At 51.4% G+C, this 15,621-nt stretch overlaps 1 long non-coding RNA gene across 4 annotated transcripts; it reads left to right on the top strand.

Moving 5' to 3' along the window:
- The first annotated feature begins 3,412 nt into the window (after positions 1–3,412).
- On the top strand, positions 3,413–15,392 carry LOC122689588. 4 transcript variants are annotated; one of them, XR_006339857.1, is made up of 3 exons: positions 3,413–3,740; positions 13,780–14,039; positions 14,214–15,392. It is a non-coding gene; the product is annotated as an uncharacterized LOC122689588 (long non-coding RNA). The 4 variants fall into 4 exon arrangements; XR_006339855.1 differs by having other exon boundaries at positions 14,210–15,392; XR_006339856.1 differs by having other exon boundaries at positions 13,780–14,091.
- The last annotated feature ends 229 nt before the right edge of the window (positions 15,393–15,621 follow it).

Genomic DNA, 15,621 nt, shown 5'->3' with positions numbered 1-15,621 from the left:
CATATGATTTTAAATTTATGTTTAAACCCTATGTGTTGTGCACTCACTTCTCACGAGCCTCCTGTCTCAGAGCCTGGCAACCACCAGCTTAGGATCAGTCCGTGGATTTGCCTGTTGAGGACGGTCCATGGATTTGCCTTTGAGGATGCTTCCTGTGAACAGAATCACACACGGTGGCCTGCTGCATCTTGCTTCTCTCAATGAGCATCGTGTGTTCGGGGTCCACCCACATAGTAGCCTGTGTCAGAGCTTCACTCCTTTTCACGGCTGCGTTGTATTCCACCGGGGTAATGTGTTGCGGGAATAAGCCAGTTCTCACTCGTGTTGGAACCATTTCTTGGACTTGCTCTCTGCTGCATTTGTTATTATAATCACACATGAAGGCCCACCTCAGAGAACCTTGCCCCTCTGCCTGACTGTTAAAGGCCCCGTCAGTTCAGTTCAGTTGCTCAGTCATGTCTGACTCTTTGCGACCCCACTGACTACAGGACGCCAGGCCTCCCTGTCCATCACCATCTCCCGGAGCTTGCTCAAACTCACATCCATCAAGTCAGTCATACCATCCAACCATCTCATCCTCTGTCGTCCCCTTCTCCTGCCTTCCATCTTTCCCAGCATCAGGGTCTTTTCCAATGAATCTTTTCCAGGCCCCATACAGGATGGCTTTTTTGAGACATTAATTTGCCAACATCTTGGCAATCTGGCTCCCTGAACAAAGTCTTATTCCTTGCCTTGATACCTTCTCTGATTCATTGGCCTGTCGTGGGGCAAGCAGAGTGAGGTTGGACTCGATAACAGATAGACCCCATGCTGTGTATCAATCCATCCATCCATCCCTCCCTCCCTCCATCCATCCGTCCACCTACTCACTTATCCATCCATCCATCCATCCACCTACTCACTTATTCATCCATCATCCATCCATCCATCCATCCATCCTTCCATCCATCCATCCACCTACTCACTTATCCATCCATCCATCCACCCACTTATCCATCCATCCATCCTTCCATCCATCCATCCACCTACTCACTTATCCATCATCCATCCATGCATCCATCCCTCCATCCATCCATCCACCTACTCACTTATCCATCCATCATCCATCCATCCATCCATCCCTCCATCCACCTACTCACTTATCCATCCATCCATCCACCCACTTATTCACCCATCCACCCATCCATCCACCCACTTATCCATCCATCCCTCCATCCATCCATCCACCTACTCACTTATCCATTCATCCATCCATCCATCCATCCATCCACCTACTCGCTTATCCATCCATCCATCCACCTGCTCACTTATCCATCCATCCATCCACCCACTTATCCATGTATCCATCCACCCATGAACTCTTCCCTGTTTCCACCTTGTGGCTATTGTAAGTGGTGCTGTTATGAAAGTACAGACAAGTTGACACTCTATTTTAAAAATCTCTTTCTCACCTTAACCCATAATCATAACAATAGCAAGAAATCTAAATTGGCCCAAGAGAGCCTCCCTCAAACTCAGGGTAAGTTTGGGTAGTTCTGAGTTCCTTAAGGGAACCTTTCCTTTAGGGGCAGAATGTACAGCAAGACAAAGCTATTTGGCATAAGAATTGTTCGGAGCTGGAGGCAATGGAGAAGCAACTTCACAAAGACCCCTGAGAGAGTTCCCCTCTCAGAGCAAACTCAGAAGCTTCTGCAGAGCAAAGAGCGCCAAGAACTGCCTCTCCAGGGAAGTTTTATGACAGTGAAGAGGGTGACCGACCGGTGGATGTGCACAAATACACCGGTTAAAAAGGAACCACAGCCCCAAATGGAGGGTTTGGCTCAGGGTGGGGGCTTTCCTGGTGGCTCAGACGGTCAGGAATCCGCCTACCAATGCAGGAGACCCAGGTTCAATCCCTGCATCAGGAAGATCCCCTGGATGAAGGCATGGCAACTCACTCCAGCGTTCTTGCCTGGAGAATGCCTCGGACAGAGGAGCCTGGTGGGCTACAGCAAACCGAGACTGGATTGCAGTTTCAACCTGTCTCAGAAACCTGATCTCAGAAACAGCGGATCTGAGATTTCTTGACTCACAAAGGGAGGCAATCTGCATGATAAAGAACCCTGCCGTTCTCTCCCTCCCAAAAGAAGGTGTCCCGGCTTAAAAAAATAAGCCTCTCTTTTCTCTTGCTATCAGCTCCCCCAGCCCGAATCTCCGTCCGATGAAAACCTCTCACTCTGTACCTACGTTCAGAGAGCCCGGCTCCTTACTGCGTGGGATGCCAGAGAATTAAAACAACAAAAGGGAACACACCTCACTCTGTCAGTTTCCCCTACTTGTTTACCTACCCCAAAGTTTCCCACTCTTGGAAGCCTGAAATTCTTTTCTTTTCTTCTTGTTTTCACAAAACTGATCTCTGTAAAGATGCTAAATGTGCCCGTGTTCCAACCCTTGCTTTAAGACACTCATCACTTGAGGGACAGAGAGAGAGAGAGAGAGAGAGAGAGAGAAAGAGTGTGTGTGTGTGTGTGTGTGTGTGTGTGTGTGTGTGTGTGAATTCTGTTTTTCTCTTGCTAATCAATCTTTTGTCAGTCTAAGCTGCCAGCCCCCTCCCCTTCATAAATATAAAATGGGTGAAGGAGAAAGATTTCCTCTGCATTTATAACTTTGGTGAATAGCAAGTCCTTATTATTATTGTTTTTGGGGGGACTATAGATTAACAACGTAGTGATATTTTCAGGGGGACAGTAAAGGAACTCGGCGGAACATATCCACGTATTGGAGCTTCCCTGCTGGCGGAGATGGTGATGAATCTGCTGGAAATGCAGGAGACCTGGGTTCAATCCCTGGGTCCGGAAGATCCCCTGGAGGAGGGCATGGCACCCCTCTCCAGTATTCTTGCCTGGAGAGAATCCCATGGACAGAGGAGCCTGGAGGGGCTGCCTTCCACCAGGTCCCCAAGAGTTGGATGCCCTGGTACTTTTAGTTTTCCAGGTAGTATGGGTTCTTACTGAGCACACCCAGCAGGATGTGGGTCTCCATCCCCCATCGTTTCCCTGTGTGGGAGGCACATCTCCTGCTTCTGGGGCAAGGGTCTGTTGCTCAGCCAGCCTGCTTGGTTCTGGGGGTGGGCGAACCTGCTTTCTGCAAGGATACCTAACTGCCAGGAGGCTCCGGTATATCTCCACGTATAATCCCCTAGTGGGATGGAGTGTCGAATCACCCCTTCTCTCCGCATCCCTTTTGCTGGACCTCTGCACTCCGGTTAACATTCTCAGCTGCCCGCCCCGCGGCCGGCAAGGATGCCGAGGCCGCGCAGAGCTAACTGCAAAGAAAAAAAAAAAAGCAAGTGCAGAGAAGGAATTCTAATTGAAACCAGTTGCGTCGGAGGCCAATTTGCCGACCGGGAAGAGGTCCTCGGCTGGCGCTGGGGGCGGGGGCGGGGCGGGGGCCTCCGGGTTGCAGCCGGCAGCTGGGGGCTGTCCGTCCGCTGGACGGAGATCAGACCTCGCCCCGGGGCCGGGCTCGCTCGGGAGGACGGGGCCGCGATTTCTGTGGCCTTCGAGAGAGACACAGCTTGGGTGCTTTACACCATATAAAGTGCGGGGAGAGACTGGACTGGGTGGGCCCGGAGAAGCCTTCTTAATGATAATCCCTGAAAACCAGGATTTTTTTTTTTTTTTCCTCCCCTCTAGAACCATACATCATTGTCAAGCGAGAAGATTAAACTTATTGTTTCTTTCTTGAACCGGCAACTCAAGGTGAGTGGAAATGTCTTGAAATGCAAAACAATCCAGCAGACAAAGTGCGGAGGAGATGGGGACCGACAAGACAGGCTTTCTCCCTGGGTGTTTTTTAAGGGAATTCGGGGGAGGGGGAGGCGGCGGAACGCCCCTGAAACGGAGACGCGCGAGTGATACCGGGCTCAGACGCGTCTGTCGACGTTGGGTGTTTTATTTCAAGGCTGGGAAGGAACGTTATTTTTGCTCCATCACTCAGACCATTAGTTGCGCGGGGGCGGCGGGGCGGGGGGTGGAATGGGGCTGCAGGATAAACGGTGTCATTTATTTAGAATGAAATAGAATAAGGAGGGGGCCTCCCGCGCCGTCCTGACAGGCTCCGGGAAGAGAGCCTACCACTGCAGGGACAGGAAGAGAACCATCTGGTGGAAAAGTGTTCAGGAAATTCAGCCTCTTGTCTGGCCGAGTTTTCCATATGCAGATGGGGGCCAGGCGCTCGGCGTTTCCACGTGGACCCGACGTGTGGGGCGTGCCTGCGGCTTAACCTGCTCCCTTGGCTTCCTCTGGCGGGCAATTTGTTCTGGTCAAGCTGCATTTCAATCACTGTGTGTCCGTGTATGAGTGTATTCGTACACTTAACGTGTGTGTGTGTGTGTTCGTCGTTCAGTCGTGTCGGACTCTCTGCGACCCCCTGGACTGCAGCCCCCAGAGGCTCCTCCGCCCACACGACTCTCTAGGCAGGAATACAGCAGCCGATTGGCATTTCCTCCTCCGGGGGAATCTCCCTGACCCAGGGGTCAAACCCGGGTCTCCTGCATTGCAGTCAGACTCTTCAGATGTATGTAAATATTATATATAAACAGTATATATAAGTATTATCCATAAATACCTATATAGACAAATGTAAATACTGTATATATACATTATATGTAAGCATTATGCATAGACATCATATACACACATATTTAAATATTGTAGTCTATATACCATGTCTATATATATATGGCACAAAACAGGCTCTTAGTCTAAAAGTTCACCACCTGCAAGAAGTCACCAGCTAATCTCTATTGGTCCTCATTCAGTGAAAGAGGAGCAGGAGAGCTCTCGGCTACTGTATGTAGTGGAGGAGGAAATGGCAACCCACTCCAGTATTCTTGCCTGGAGAATCCCGGGGACAGAGGTGCCTGGCGGGCTGCGGTCCGTGGGGCCGCAAAGGGTCAGATACAACCGAAGTGACTTAGCATGCATTGTATGTCGAGATACGTAAGTATTTCTATAGACGTTGTATGTGGACACTGTAGACATTTTTTATCAAAATTGTACAAAGACTATATATATAGACATGGTATATAGAAACATATAAACACTGTAGTCGACATTGTATATATTATATATAGGCTACATAATATAGGTATTATATATATATATAGTACTAGGTCTAGTGCTAAGTCACTCAGTCGTGTCCGGCTCTTTGTGACCTTATGGACTGGAGCCCGCCAGGCTCCTCTGTCCGTGGGATCCTCCAGGCAAGAATACTGGAGCGGGTTGCCGTTTCCATCTCCAGGGGATCTTTCCGACCCAGGGTTTGAGCTCAGGTTTCCTGTATTGCAGTCAGACTCTTTAAGCATCAGAGCTACCAAGGACACCCTACTCTAAATATTATATATAGACATTGCATGCAGACATTATACATAGGTATCACATATAGATGTTGAATATATATAAACACTGTATATAGACATTGTATGTTGACATTTTATATATAATTTTATACAGACTATGTATAGACATTGCATAGAAACATAAACACTTGTAGACATTATATACATTATATATAAACAGTATATAGTAGAAGCATTACATAGAGACATAATTATATACAGACATATGTAAGACATGTATAAACATTGCTTGCAGACATATATATAGATGGATAGATTATGGAGATGGGTTGGGAAGATCTCCTGGAAAAGAGAATGGCAACCCACTCCGTATTCTTGCCTAGAGAATCCCAGAGACAGAGGAGCTTGGTGGGCTACAGTCCATGGGGCTGCAAAGAGTCACACACGACTGAGTGATGAATGCTTACTTATTTTATTATATGTAGACATCATATATACTTAGATAAACATTGCATATAGACCTTGTAGGTAGACATTTTATATAAAAATTGCATACAGACTATATATAGACATTGTATACCGATATGTCTAAACATTGTTTGTAGACATATGTAGATGTTATACATAATTATATGTATACACATTGTATATACATGTTGTATATAGATTTTACATACAAACGCTCTATGTAGATGTTACATATGGACACTATTCATAAGCATTGCTCTGACACTATATATAGATGCTATGTATAGCATTGCATGTCGACATTATACATAATTTTATATATATATACATATTGTGTATACGTGTTGTATATAGATTTTACATATGAACGCTCTATGTAAATGTTACATATGGACACTATACATAAGCATTGCTCTGATACACTCTATGTAGATGCTATGTATAACATTGTATGTAGACATATGTCGACATTATACATAATTATATGTATACACATTGTATATACATGTTGTATATAGATTTTACATATAAACGCTCTATGTAGATGTTACATATGGACACTATACATAAGCATTGCTCTGATACACTATATATAGATGCTATGTATAGCATTGTATGTAGATGTTACACACAGGCATTTTACATAAATGTCTCGTGTGTGTACACATGCATGTGTGTGTGTGTGTGTGATCTGCTCATTCATGTCCCACTCTTTGCACCACCGTGGACTGCAGCCCTCCAGGCTCCTCCGTCCGTGGAATCCTCTAGGCAAGAACAGTGGAGTGGGTTGCTGTTTCCTCCTCCAGGGAATCTTCCCGACCCAGAGCTTGAACCAGTGTGTCCTGCATGGGCAGGCAGATTCTTTACCGCTGAGCCTGCGGGGAAGCCCACCGCAGCCCGCAGCGCTCCCTAACAGCTCAGTCACATCAAACCAGCCTTCCGTCCTTAAATGACTTGCCTAATTGCAGACGGCATTTGAGTTTGGAACCCTTGATTTAGAGAAACACACCTTTCCCACACCCAGGGCCCAGGCCCTCAGTGGACATTGGTTCAACACTTGCTAAAACATCTTAGAAGGAAGTGCCATCTCCTTGTATCGGGGTGTGTCCATGGGGCTGCCCTCAAGTGTACGTGAGCCTCCAATCTGATGCTTTTCAGGCATCTGAGTAGCAGGCCCCGTGTCCAGCCTGAGCCGGCCGGGGAGCTAGGGCGGTGGCCCGGATCGGTGTAGACGGCCACGCGGAACGCAGGCGCTGAGTGACCCATGAGACCCGGAGCCCTGGGCGCTCATCAATTGCTCTTCAGAAATTTCTTTAAATGTAAAATGCGATTTGGGAGATGTTTGGAGGAAAAAAAAAAGAGGCAGGCAAGTCCGAGGACATCAGCAGATGGAGCTGGGGGGGAGGGAAGCGGATGTGCTGGCCTCGATGAGACCCGGAGCTCCCCGGAGAGCGTCCCTACGCCGCCTGCGCGTTCCACGCCTGGCAGATGGACGCGCCGTCTTTGCGGGGCTGTTTCTGACAGCGCAGCCCGGAGACCGCATGTAATGAGGCGGGGCGGGGGGACAGTGGGTGGCTGACTTGCGCGGAGCAGGGGGTGGTCACCTGCAGGGGCAAGCCTGCCAGGCCTGGGCTCAGCCCCGACCGGCAGAGACTGGATCCTGGGCAGGTGCCCTACTGGTGGGTCCTCACCGGAGGAAGGGATCTGATGCGTGCGGTCCAGAAAGAGGCCTTCCGGGGCTTCGAGACAGAGGACGGCAGCTGGGCGTTTCACACCATTAGTGTGGCGGGGACGCTGGCGGGGAAGCCCCAGGCAGGCGGACAGTGCGGGGGCCGGGGGGCATTTCAGTGGGGCACACGGGGGACAGTCTGTCCGCACGGCAGACGGACAGGAGATGCTGGTGGGAGACAGGGACGGGGACTGCTGACATGTGGTGGCTCGCGTGCACACACCCACGGTCACACACACGTTCACACACAGGCAAATACAGGTCCAAGCATGCATTCAGACAGGAACACACACACCCACAGTCACACACACATTCTTAACTCACATGCACGTACAGGTCCAAGCACGTTTTCAGACAGGAACACATATGCCCACCGTCACACACACGGCCACGCACGTGACATTCTTAACACACACATTTATGTAGGCACACACACACACCCAGTCACACACATCCCTGCCCACACACATGCAAACACAGGTCCAGGCACATATTCAGCTAAACCCACAGATGGGCAGACACAGCCCACAGTGACACACACACCCCCATAGCCACATATACGTGCACATACATTCTCACACACATGCAGTTGTGTGTGCCTGCTTGCCTGCTAACTCGCTTCACTCATGTCCGACTCTTTGCAACCCCGTGGACTGTAGCCCGCCAGGCTCCCCTCTCCATAGGATTCTTTCTCCAGGCAAGAACACTGGAGTGGGTTGCCATCTCCTCCTCCAGGGCATCTTTCCTGATCCAGGGATCGAACCTGGGTATCCTGGGTCTCCTGCATTGCAGGCTGATTCTTTGCTCACCGAGTCGCCTGTAAAGTCCAAATACGTGTACACACATGTGCAAATATTCATAGCCGCACACAGTTAAAATGTACAACACAAGCTGTGTGCATGCACACAGGCTCACATGTTACACACGCACACAGGCATAGACATGTCTGCAAGTTTGCTTGTAGCTACGTATAACAAATATGCATACACTTGTCCATAGGCGTACGCCCGTGCACACACACAGACCCCGATACACACCAGCTCACCCTGGGGGAGGATGGATACGTGTATATGTACGGTTGAATCCCTTCAACGTTCATCTGAAACCATCACAAACTTGTTAATTGGCTATACCCCAATGCAAAAAAGACTTCCCTGGTGACTCAGATAAGAAAGAATCCGTCTGCAATGCCAGAGACCCTGCATTGCAGGTTTGATTCCTGGGTGGGGAAGATCCCCTGAGGGCGGAAATAGCAACCCACTCCAGTATTCTTGCCTGGAGAATCCCAAGGACAGAGGAGCCTGGCGGGCTGCAGTCCACAGGGTCACAAAGAGTCGGACACAACTCAGCAAATAACGCTTGCAACACTTTCAATACAAAATAGAAACTTAAAAAATAAAAAAAAACCCTTTAGTGATTATTTCAGTGATGACCAAAGTAATTTTTTTTCCTTAGGAAGAACTTTATGGTCACGTGGTCTGTTGCATAAACTCTGGAAATGCCGGGTTGAAGCGGCCAAACGGCAAAAACCTTAAAAATCTGGGCAGAAACGTTAAAAGCGGAGTGGCGTTGAGCCCAGCCACCCCGAGGTTTCGCATAAGGCTGTGACAGACTCTGCTGAGCAGAGTCTGCATTTTTGAAACAAGCCTCCTGCCTGCGAACCTTCAATGCCATTTTAGTGATCTGTCTAATCTACCTATTTATTTACCGGGAGCGGTGATTAAGCGGAAGGGGCCGGCCACGGAGGACATGAGTTAAAATCCAGGCTGTTCTGTGTCACAGGAGGCCACCGCCTGCTTGTACCCCTCCCCTCAATTTTTTTTTTCTTTTCCCATCATCTCACAAATCCTCAGATAGAAAGTTTGAGTTTTTTTTTTTCTTCTTCGAGACAGAGCTTGTAATAATAATAAACCATCTGGCTTACTCAGACATGAAAGATTAAAATGATATACAGTAAGAAGCCTGCCCATTCAGTTGCTAATGTCTTAAACCACAACTCCAGCGGCAAGCCAGTCTTTGGAGGCAAAAGGTAATTAAAAGACCTCCTTGCAGAGATGGGCCGCTGGGAGCTGAGTCCAGGGAGTCCCGGAAAGCTGAACTGATTTTTTGAGACGGGGCAGGGCAGCTGATCTGTGTCCACGGCAGGCAGGGGACGGGTGAGGCCAGCAAGCTGTCCGCGATCCGGGTCGCCGTCCGGAGGTGAGGCGTGTGTGCATGTTCAGTCCTCTCGGTCGTGTCCGACTCTCTGCGGCCCCGTGGGCTGGGGCCCACCAGACTCCTCTGTCCGTGGGATTCTCCGGACAAGAATACTGGAGTGGGTAGCCATTCCCTTCTCCAGGGGATCTTCCCCATCTGGGGATCGAACCCTGGTCTCCTGCATTGCAGGCACATTCTTTACCATCTGAGCCATCAGGGAAACCCTAAAAAGTGATTGTCACTAAGTTGTGTCTGACTCTTTGCGACCCTGTGGACTGTAGCCCACCAGACTCCTCTGTCCTAGGGATTGTCCAGGCAAGGACACTGGAGTGGGTTGCGATGCCCTCCTCTAGCGGATCTTCCCCACCCAGGGATCGAACCCATGTCTCCGGCGTTGCAGGCAGATTCTTTACCATCTGGGCCACAACTTCGGTGACGTATATGCGTACAACCTCACCTAAGTCAACCCAGAAGTGTTTCTCCTCTCTCCCCACGATGGTGCCGGCTCCCCGTCCGCTTCCTACGGAGTCGTTTTCCTGCTCTCAGTCGTCTGCCTCCATCAGGGTCCGGCGACCTCTGGATGAAGAGGAGGATGTGATGAATCACTCCCAGGACTGAGTTCCCAGATACCGGAGATGCCGGGATACTGGACTTTTCTGGGTTTGTAACAGGGCAGAGGGGCTTCCCCGGTGGCCCTCGTGGTCACGAGCCCAGCTGCCAATGCAGGAGACATAACACACGCGGGTTCGAATCCTGGGTGGGGAAGATCCCCTGGAGGAGGGCATGACAACCCACTCCACTGTTCTTGCCTGGAGAATCCCGTGGACAGAGGAGCCTGGTGGGCTACAGTCCATGGGGTTGCACAGAGTCAGACACGACTGAGCGACTTTGCACGCAGGCACACAGATGGACAGAGGTCAGCACTCAGAGGAGGGTGGTCTGGACCCTCTTGGGAGCTCTCGAAGCATTTGAGGCTTCGGGTCAAAATGTTGACACCCCACTCTGTTCTTTGTCCCGGGGGTGTTCAAACCTGCACCTCCCTCCCCCGCCTCCTCTCGGGGTTCAGAAACTGCTCCAGGCTTTAAATGCACTCAGTCATTTTGTTAACATCGTGAATCTCTGAGGACTTCTGGCTTCTGGGGAAACAGGGATGGAGAAAAGACGGGTTGGGTTTGCAAGTGTCCAAAAGCACTGTCTCTACTGACCTCCTCATGGACCTTCCCCTGCGTCCGTCCGGAGGGTGTCCAAGGGACCCCAGAAATCCGACCCTTCTCCATCTGTGCTGCTAATGACTATGAGCATTTTTCACCCAGAGCTCCTGAAGTGACTTCCTAACTCTTAAGACTGCTTGCGGTTTTTTTTTGGTTTTTTTTTTTTTTTTGCTCTCCTCTTGTTTGTGAAAATGCCAGGATGATTTAATTTGGGGATCTGGTTCCTGGGGCTCCGTCATGTTTTGAGCGAATGCACCCAGGAAGTCACTGTCTCTTCTTCCCATCTTCTTGGTGGTGGGGTGGGCATTGGTCCCGAACCCTGGTCAGGTTTTCCTGTCCTCTGAGGACTGACCATGTGGTTCCGATGATCTCTGCCAACCTTGGTGAGAAGCGATGAGTCTGGCTGTCTTTCAGGTCAGAAAACAAAGCAACTGCATTTTTTTCTCTCTCTGGGACCTGCGACGCAGGCTGAATGCGCCCCATTTGGGGGTCTGAGCTAGGACTCTCTCAAGGCGACCATTTTCTGGAAGCACAAGTTCTGGGTTTTTTTGTGGGGGTGGTGTGTGGCTCGTGGTTCAAAAACAGCACCGCAATAACTGCGCGCAGGCTTCTTCTGAGCCGAGCTTCGGAGACGAGGTGCGTGTGTGTGTTGACGGATGAATGGATAAGAAAATGTATTTATATAATGTTCCCTCGTGTGTCTAAACACACAGGGGAATATTATTCAGCCTTAAAAAAAAAAAAAAGAAGAAGGCAATCTTGCCATTTTCGACAACACGGATGGACCTGGAGGGCATTATGCTAAGTGAGATGAAGTCAGACAGAGAGAGACAAATTCTGCATGATTTCTCTGCGCGGCGGAATCTGAAATAGTCAGCCTCACCGAGGCAGAGGAGGATGGTTGCCCAGGGCTGAGGGAGGTGGAACCGGGGAGGCGATGATCTAAGACCGAGGGTCCCCGGCCTCCAGCACCTGCTGCCTGATGATCTGAGATGGAGCCGATGTAATCACAGTAGAAATCAACCGCACGGTGAATGCGATGTGTGTGAATCATCCTGAAACGTTCCCCGCACCCACCCCGGCCCGCGGGAGAAACCGTCTTCCACGAATCGGGTCCCTGGTGCCTAAACGGTGGGTGACTGCCGTTGAGAACACAGCCTTCCAGCTCTGAGAGGAAGACGTCCCACACGGGGGATGCCCACCGTGGGAAATGATGCTGCGCTGGACATTTGGAATTGGATAAAGGGGGTGCTTCCTGGGGCTCCCCAGGTGGCTTGGATGGGAAAGAATCCGCCAGCCAGTGCGGGAGACCTGGGTTCAGTCCCTGGGTGGGGAAGATCCCCTGGAGGAGATGGCAGCCCACTCCAGTATCCTTGCCTGGCAAATCCCGTGGATGGAGGAGCCTGGCGGTCTACAGTCCACGGGGTCTCAAAGAGTCAGACACGACCTAACCGACTAAACAGCAGCAACGACACGGATCTTTGGCAGACAGGAAGCATCGGAGCTGGCAGAGACCCAAAGTCCTGTCTTTCCATCTCAGCTGTACAACCCCCCTCGTCAGATCACACATAATCACAGTTTTGTGCATTACGGGGCCTGGGTCACAACGACACAAATCTGTCACAAAAGCCGCTGGAGGCAGTTATGGAAATGGAGAGCTGTGGCTGACTGCCGATAAAACTTTATTTACAAAAACAGGCAAGGGACCGGATTGGCTGCAGGGAAAGTCCTGGTCTGAATCTTTGCCTATCAAAGTGGGCTTCCGGGGACTTCAGTGTCCCCACTGCCTGGGAACAGCCTCACGGGGTTCACACACCATCTCCCCACTCCCAACCAGCTGGACAAAGCTCGGGCCGTGAGATGTGGGCACATGGGCACACTCTGATGTGGAGTTTGGCTCCTGAAAGGGGTTTGGAGGTGGTGCCAGACATTGGAAAAGACCCTGATGGTGGGCAAGGTTGAAGGCGACAGGAAAAGGGGACGACAGAGGATGAGGTGGATGGCGTCACCGACTCGATGGACATGAGTTTGAGTAAACTCCGGGAGTTGGTGATGGACAGAGAGGCCTGACATGCTGCAGTCCACGGGGTCGCAAAGAGTTGGACACGACTGAGCGACTGAACAACAAAAATAAATGACAACACCTACAGCATTTATTCCTTTGTTTTTCCGAGGCGCTCTCTGCACTGACGGCGATTTTAGCGTGTGTGTATCAGTCGCTCAGTCATGTCTGAGTCTGTGCGACCCCGTGGACTGTAGCCCACCAGGCTCCTCTGTCCTTGGGATTCTCCAGGCGAAAACACTGGAGCGGGTGGCCTCGCGCTCCTCCAGCGGATCTTACCAACCCAGGGATCGAACCCGAGTCTCCCACACTGGCAGGTGGGTTCTTTACCATCTGAGCCGCCAGGGAAGCCCTAGGATAACGGCCGCTGCTAAGCAGGTCTCGGCCATCACAGCTGCAGCCTGGTTACGCGTGCAGCCTCCAGATGTTAAGGGGACAGAGAGAAGGTCTCGCGATGCAGGCGTCAGGCAAGCGTGCCTGCACCCCAGGCGTCCGAGGAGGGCCCTAGGGAGAAAGGGATGAACACATCGTGACCTGACCCTCTGGGAGAAATCCAGCCAGGAAAGCAGGAGGAAGTGCTTGAGAGAGAGACAGAGAATCTCGTTATCTTAACAGCTGTAAATCCCAATTATTTCTCAGACAGTAAAATCCACTCTAAAATATGCATACTTAGAAAAAAAAAAGTGTGGCACTTTGGATATTACATACGCCCCCAAACCCAGATATCTCAGCGCCTCTCTCTAATCGCCGGCATCTTTTTCTTTTTCTGCAGTGGCTCTGATTTCGGGAAATGTCCACCTCCCCTCTCCTGCAGGTATGTGAGCCCGAGATAGATGACTCAGAACCGAGACTCCTGCGGGCAGTGGGGCTCGCTGTCGGGGGAGGCACAGGTCCCCTAATCAAAGCTGCCTGCCCGGAGCGGCCAAGCGGCTTCTGCAAACTCAAGCGTGCACAGACGCCGCGCCTGGCTCTCGGAGTTCGGATCCCGGTGTCCCTTTGATCCCTCCGTCCTCAAGACTAACAGCCACCAAGGTGCGTCCTTGCACCAAACTCGGGTGGATTTCATTTTTCCGCGAGCACTCGGGTAACTTTCTGGTTCTTGTTTTTTTTTTTTTTTTTTGTCCCCAACGTCCATGCCATTCTGTGTCTTGGCAGCCAGGAAAATGTAAATGAGCTGAGATTTTTTTTTTTTTTTTAACAAGGCAGGCCCTCGGAGGTGACCCCTCACGGATCTAAGCGGCAGAGTTTCAGGCGTGGCCGGGGACAAACGCTCCGAGAACGCGGGCTGATGTGTTTCATCAGAACCCGCCGCCGTTGGGCTGGGGGGAGTCAGACAAGCTGCTTAATGAGCGGAGATCAGCCCGCGCGGGGAGACCTCTGATGTGCGACACCAGGCGCCCACAAACCAGGCCCCCGCCCCGCCCGCTCCCCTGAACGTAGACAAATAAACCCGGTGGGCACCGGCTCAAAGGCAGCTCGGTGGCCACCGCGCCTGGCAGAGAACGATCATCGCCGCCCCCGGGCTCTTTGAAGCTGTTTAAATTCTTCGGAACACGGCCGTCTCCTGTGCTCCCCCCAGCCCCAACCCCGAGCGAGGACAATCAAAGTCCAGCGGGCTGGAAAAACAGCACAGGGCAGAAGCTAGGTGCGGGCTAAACGGCGGCACAGGACGCTTTTCCTCCTTGTATGTTGCTGTTCCTGGCGATCAGAGTTCTGGGTTCGGCGCTAATTAAGAAAAGCCAGTGGGGACTCCCTCCCCGGCCTTCTGGCACGGAACGCGGCCTCGGAGGAGGACGGCCCCGAAATCGCCCCAAGATTTAAATAATTAATATGACACCTTGAGCTCCAAATGGGGGGAAAGTAAAGAAAAAACAGGGAGGCCAGGGTTGGCGGTTTCAACAATGCCCGGGCCAGTTCGATGCCATTTGTTCTGGGGCTGGGGGGTTGGGGGGATGACGGCTTGGCTCTTTGTCATGCTAAGGGATCCCTTTGTGGGCGCCGGGTCCCCGGCCCCCCTCCGAAGGAGGCTCGGAGGAGAGGGAGTGTGCGTCCCCAAGCTGGAGGATGGTCATTTAATGGTGTTTAATCCTCTTAATCCGGGCGATCGGCCGGCCGGCTGCAAAGATGGTCCCAGAAGCCCCACAGAGCCAGCGCCTGGCGGGGCAGAGCGGGCTGGGAGGGGGACCCAGAGACGCTCCGGGAACGTCCTGTTTGCCACATGGCCTTGTGCTCAGTTCCTCTGCCCTGTGCCCGGAGCCGTCTGACCGCAGGCGAGTAGGATGCAGTTGAAATCAGCTGCAAATCCCATGTCTTGCGCAGTGTCTGGGGAGCAGCGCCAGTCAGATGGATGATGGATGGATGGTGGATGAATGGATGGGTGGATGGATGGGTGGATGGATGGATGGATGGGTGGATGGATGCGTGGGTGGGTGGGTGGATGGATGGATGGATGGATGGGTGGATTGATAGGTGATGGATGAAGGATGGATGGATAGGTGGATGGACAGATGATGGATGGGTGGATGGATGAATGGATGGGTGGATTGATGGATGCGTGGGTGGGTGGATGAATGGATGGATGGATGGGGGATGGGTGGATGGATAGGTGGATGGA

This window comes from Cervus elaphus, chromosome X (genome assembly GCF_910594005.1).
Source record: "Cervus elaphus chromosome X, mCerEla1.1, whole genome shotgun sequence".
Taxonomy (NCBI): Eukaryota; Metazoa; Chordata; class Mammalia; order Artiodactyla; family Cervidae; genus Cervus; species Cervus elaphus.
This window is presented reverse-complemented; position numbering and strand designations above follow the sequence as displayed.